General features: G+C 38.2%; 1 pseudogene; it reads left to right on the top strand.

The window, feature by feature from the left end:
• LOC108795849 overlaps window positions 1–6287 on the top strand; it is a 21175-nt pseudogene continuing 14888 nt past the window's right edge.

Below are 6287 nucleotides of genomic sequence, written 5' to 3'. Positions count from 1 at the left end.
ATGGAGCTGGAAATAACAAGGACCCTTCTACTGGCTGTATGTGTCAGCCTTGTTGTCTATTTCTTCACATTTAAGAGAAAAATGAGGTGGAAGGATATGCCCCCTGGACCGCCTCCACTGCCAATACTGGGCACTTTACTGCATATGAGCACCAAGGAAATGCCCAAGTCTTTGGTGAAGGTGAGTACATACCCAGATTATACAAAATCTCCATTAGTAATCTCCTTACAACATATTAATATGGTTTTGATACAAAACTTTGGTTACACTCATAAATGTGGTCACTGTGCTTTAGCTGCAATGATCTGACCCCCTAGTCTGGCTCTGTGTGAGCACATAGGAATATAAATCCACAATAATAATTTAAAAAAAATGAAAGAATCAGCCTGTCTGGAACAGTGTCAATCTCTCAAATGTAGTCAACTTGAAATGACTCTTATGGGTTAGAGAAGCTTTTCTCAACTATCCTGAATCTGTCTTCTTATTTGAGACACTAAGCTCAGATGTAGATCCTCAAATCATCTCTGAATTGGTGCTGACTCTGTCTTTCCTTCTGGAGGGTGGCTAATTTGTTCCCGATGGTCCCTGTGTGTTGTAAAGTAGTCAATGCTCCAAGCTCGTTCCTGTGATGGACTACAATCTCAATACAAATTAGTAAACTAAACATGAGATTATAGTCCATCTTCGGAGCGAGCTTGGAGCGGTGACTACTTTACAACACACAGGGACCAGGAGGAAGAAAAGTAGCCACCCTCCAGAAGGAAGGACAGTGTTAGCATGAATTCAGAGATGATTTGAAAACCTATTATAGCTTACACATGGCTTTGGAATCTCACCATATGATGTGCTTGCCCAATAGTTCTCAGTGAGTTTCATTGTTCTTCATTCACATTTGTGTCGGGTGGTTCCTTTGCTTCCGGCAGCTAAACAGGGCAGTGGGGGAATGAAGGAAAATGTGTTTCTGGGGAAGGGGCATTGAAGCAAACTTGTTGCTTTGCTCTGCATGGGAGCACAGGTTTGCTTTAAAGTTGATCTATGCCAAATTAATAATCAAAAATCAGCCCGCTCTATTAGACCAGTAAATAGCAAAAAAATAAAATATTATCTTTTCATTAGAAAACAAGACTTTGATCTCCTTTTAGCGTCTAGTCTCTGCCAAATAGGCTTATGATATTCTTCTATATGGCAGAGACCTTAGGACCAATGTTTCAGGTACATCTTGGGGGCCACATATAATAACTTTCATATCTTTTCAGCTGAGTGAACAGTATGGATCAGTGTTCACCATCTATATGGCCAATGACCCGATAGTCATTCTAGCAGGTTATGAGTGTGTAAAGGAAGCGTTTGTGGATCGCAGTGATGCATTCAGTGCCAGAGCAAATACTGATTTAACCAGTCTAGTTTTTAAAGATTATGGTAAGTTCTAGTTGTATGTAGCGAACTGTAATGTTAAAATTCTTATTGTTTTATCATTTTATCTATAGCACTGGCACTCCTGAGCAATGCATTTTTGTTATTTCTTTCTTGTTAGATTGTGTTAAAGGGTATGTTACTCTAAAAATGTTTTTTTTTAAATAAATGTAACCTACGAACTTCAACTTTAACTTCAAATCCTACTTAGTCTTCAACTTTTTCATGGACTCCATAGACATCCATTAGAAATACCTGGTTGATTCAGCCAATCCCCCTTCTTCTTAACTGACCACACAAAGCAAGCGCAGAAACAGATCCATGTTTTCTTGATAAGTTTGCATCACTAGGCTTACCATTCAGAGGTACAGGACTCCATGCATCCACTTGACATGCCTATATTTTCTGTAGTCTGTTGAGCCTTCCTTGTCCTCTTGAGTGACAGCCTCATTGTCACCCTGCAGCTGCTCTTAGCCATTAAAGCTGCAGCTTGCAGGAGTATGAAGTGGAAAATGCACATCCTTCTAGAACACAGCCTAAAAAAAGGAAATCCTAATATGGGGCCATATAATTTAGAGTCTAACACATATTCAGCAAATATAAATGTCTATGCTATTAATGCTTATCTTAACCACCTCCCTGCTGCCGCATTGTAAAAAAAATGTCAGGGAGGTTGTTAAAACCCTAATAATCATATAGAGAATTATGTATGTACAGTATGTAAACCTAAATGATGATTGATTTTTTATATTTTAATCTATCCAAGTGTGGAAATGCAGTTTAACTGAGTTACATATGGTAATCAATAGGGATGCACCGATCTATCGGCTGCCGAAACATATCGGCCGCAAATTGCACTTTTGGCATAATGCCGAAAGTGCCATTTTCCTGCCAATACATCGGCGCATCCCTGCTTTCTTTCTCCCCGCTGGGCGCTGCTCTGTGTCCCAGCGGGGAGAAGAGAAAGTGTGATAGCCAGCTGAGCGCTGCGGCAGGAGAGCGGCCGGCGTCTCCTCCCACACCACTCAGCCTCATATCACAGACCGGCAGAGCGGTATGTGGGTGGAGACAGGCCGCGCTGTCACAGGAGGCTGAGCTCTCCTCCCTACACCGCTCGATCAGCCTGTGTCAGAGAGGAGAGCAAGGTACAAACACTCAGTGATCAGTGATCGCTGAGTGTTTGTACATAATTGAGGACATGGTATGATTACTATATCCTCAATTATGAATGAATGGGAAGTGATCTACATCACCTCCTATTCATTCATAGTTGTAGTTATAGTAAACATACCATGTCCTCATGTTATCAATGAACAGGAACACTCATAGAGGATTCCTGTTCATTGATAACAGGGGATACAGAAAAAGAGATTGAGGACTCTGTGTCCTCAATCTCTTTTTCTATTATAAAAGGGAAATAGCAAGGGTCTGTTTAGACCCCTAATATTTCCCCAAAGGCCCTAAAAGTAAAGTAAAAATTAAAATATTTAATAAATAAAAATTAAAATTAAAAATTACAAAATGTATAAAAAATAAATAAAAATAAAATATTTAAAACATTTGAAAAAATTTAAATAAAAACCATTTTCGGTATCGTTTTCGGCCTGACAATTTTTTTATTTCGGTTTCCGTTTTAAAATTTCCATTTCGGTGCACCTCTAGTAATCAATCAGTAAGGCAGACCATAAGTATAGTGTAAACAGCTGTTAGGAATGTTTACAGAGAAGACTTGTGGCCTTTAAAATGGGATTGAAGAATGCAAAGAGTAGTTGAAGGAAAATACATGACTCAGGACTATTGAAAACCCATATTGAGAGAATGGAACTTCATTATGCTAATGTGAATGAGTGTTTTTTTTGTTTATTCATTCTTAATTCAAGTTTTCACATATAATTTACCATAAACAATGCCATGTGTATCTGACGTCAATAAAAAGACGGATTGATGCATAGGACCTTGCCGGGTAGGCGATTACTTCTTTATAAAATTAAGCTAGGAACAGTATTGCATGATGGAAAAATTGTTAAACTATCACAGCACTAAAAACAAATAAATGGCTTGGTACGGAAGCAGTGATGTGCATTGGAGACCGTTCTCGGTGAGGCATTTCCCCCTGCCCGCCCCCGCCCTCAGCCAAGTGGTTAAGGTAACAATATTTACAGATGAGTGAAATTAATTGTTCAACTTCAGACTTTGGTAAAGTTTATGTGACTCTTTTTTTTTCCTTGCTTGCCAGTGTCTAATGCAGTCTGTTTTTTCTATGACTTGAAACTCTACATCACCATTACCCCTAGATGGGTAGAACGTTATGACTTAAAATAAGAACTTGGGCATAGCAGCATCTTGATTTTGCAAGTAAACATGTTGGAAAATATACTTCTAATACTTTTAAAATCCTTTTTTGTGAACAATGAAAGGTTTGGCCCTGAGTAATGGGGAGCGCTGGAAGCAGCTGCGACGCTTCTCACTCACCACCTTGAGGAATTTTGGAATGGGGAAGAAAGGCATTGAGGAGCGGATCCAGGAAGAAGCCCGCTACCTGGGAGAAAGCTTCAGAAAAAATGGAGGTTGGTGTAGGTCTTTATACATGCATGATCTTTTTCATATATTCCTTTTAGGAAATTTGGCACATTAATAAGAATGAATTAGCAGGGCTGTCTGACTGTTGAAGAACTTTAACAGTGCATGCAATATTTTTCACATATAAAAGTAGAACTTCATAATACTCTGTTCTTGCATTAATACTTGAACCCTTGTTTTTCTATTTCTCCAGACTCTCTATTTGATCCAACAGATCCGCTTCGTTTGGCTGTCTCTAATATTATCTGCTCTATTGTTTTTGGTGAACGCTTTGATTATGAAGATGAAAAATTCATAACTCTTTTGTCATTGCTGAAGGAACTCTTCCAGTTCTTTGCTTCTCCATGGGGTATTGTAAGTCTCCTTATCAAATTGTTACTCTAGATACTTATAGAACAGTGTAAAAAATTAGAATATTTCCAAAAAGAAAAAAAATCTCAGTCGGTGAAATTTTTATTTTTTGTACTATTGGCTGCCCTATTCTCTACTACAAGAATTGATACAGCTGCAGCAAAATTGGGACAGTTGAAAGATAACTGGGATAGTTTCACATTTCATGAACAAACACTACAGCTTATTCTATACTTACCCTAACCTAGGTGCTGCACTCAGAGTATGTGAAGATGTTTGGGGTATGTTTCAACTAAGTAAAACAATTATAAATGTCAGCAAATACTAAATCTTACTGTATATATTACTGCAATGGATTTCTGCTTTTATGTAAAGACATAAAAGGAAAGAAGAGGTTAATGGAAATAAATGCACATCATTTTGGAGAAGCTTAAAGTATACCCATCGCTAAAATGAATGCTTCATATGCATTAGCATGAACAATTCCTAACATTATTTTTTTTTTAATTCAATACTTTTTTTATTTTAATAATACAACACATAAAACAAACTTATACATCCACAGTTACATATTAAAACAGCAATACAGAACAGACATCAATACATACAGAACTACAGAGGGGAATAAACAAAACAAAAAAAACAAAAACAAAACAGAACAAACAACTACACCTCTCCTTATAAAATTAATTTTCCTCTCAACATACCATATTTCTCAAGCCTCATTACTCTTCAGAGTATCAATAATAAATAGGAGAGATATTATACAAGAGACATTATACCCGAGGTCCTTTACCATATTCAATCCACTTATCCCACATTTTACCATATTTGTCCATAGTACCTCTGTGCTTGAACATAATTCCCTCAAATCTAACCACTTTATCTAGTTCTTTCTTCCATTCCTCTACTGTGGGTGACGCTGCTGAAATCCATCTAAGGGCTATACTACGCCGGGCTACGAATAGAGCCCTCGTTATTGCCACCTTTGTGTAGTATTCCACTTTTATGGGTCCAAAAATACCCAGGATACATAACATGGGATTATTAGAGATATGGACTCCAAAGGCTGTATTTATTATATCTACTATTTCCTGCCAATATCGTTTCAACTTCGGGCACCGCCACAGCAGATGTATTAACGAACCAGGTTCAACCCCACACTTTGGACATTTAGAATTTTCCCTGAATCCTATCCTATGTAGGAATTCAGGGGTCCGATATGTTCTATGTACAATATAGAGCTGCGTCAATTTGTGCGATGCAGATGGTGAAACTAATTGGATTGACAACAACGCCTCCCTCCAGAGCGCTTCATCCAGAGGCCCCAAGTCCATTTCCCAGCCCACTTTACATTTCATGGGAGATTTATTCAGGACCCCAGGTAATAAATTTGCATACATCTTTGAGATCAAACCTCTCGTCACTGTTGTATCAAAACATTTATCTATAACCGCATTTGCATTAATGCAGACCTCACGTACACCTGGATGTGCCGTGAGCGCATGCCTTATTTGCAGATATTTATAAAATTGAGTATTCGGTAACGAATAGCTTGCCTGTAACTGTTGAAATGAGCACAAACTACCCTGATCATAGATTTGCATCAATGATTCAATTCCCGTTTCCTTCCATATTCCAAATCCCTGAAGTTTGTTTACCTCGTACAGTACCCCATTATCCCATATCGGAGTATATTTTGTAAAGTCAGAAATATCCAATATCCCTTTAATGGATTTCCACAATTTACCAATTAATCTGAAAGTGGGAAGATTTGAAAATTCCCTCAAATACAGAGTAGTTTCAAGGGCCATAAGGGGGTCCCTATTGTAAAACAGACATTTAATGATATCATATGCCCCTATCCTCTGTCCTGGCAAGTTCCATCCCGCCAGGTGTCTGAACTGTGTGGCCAAAAACATTATCCATGGATTTGGAAGTGC

The sequence above is a fragment of the Nanorana parkeri genome, unplaced genomic scaffold (genome assembly GCF_000935625.1).
Source record: "Nanorana parkeri isolate BGI_ZX_2015 unplaced genomic scaffold, ASM93562v1 scaffold1015, whole genome shotgun sequence".
Taxonomy (NCBI): domain Eukaryota; kingdom Metazoa; phylum Chordata; class Amphibia; order Anura; family Dicroglossidae; genus Nanorana; species Nanorana parkeri.
Note: the sequence above shows the minus strand (reverse complement) of the source record. Positions and strands in the feature narration are given on the sequence as shown.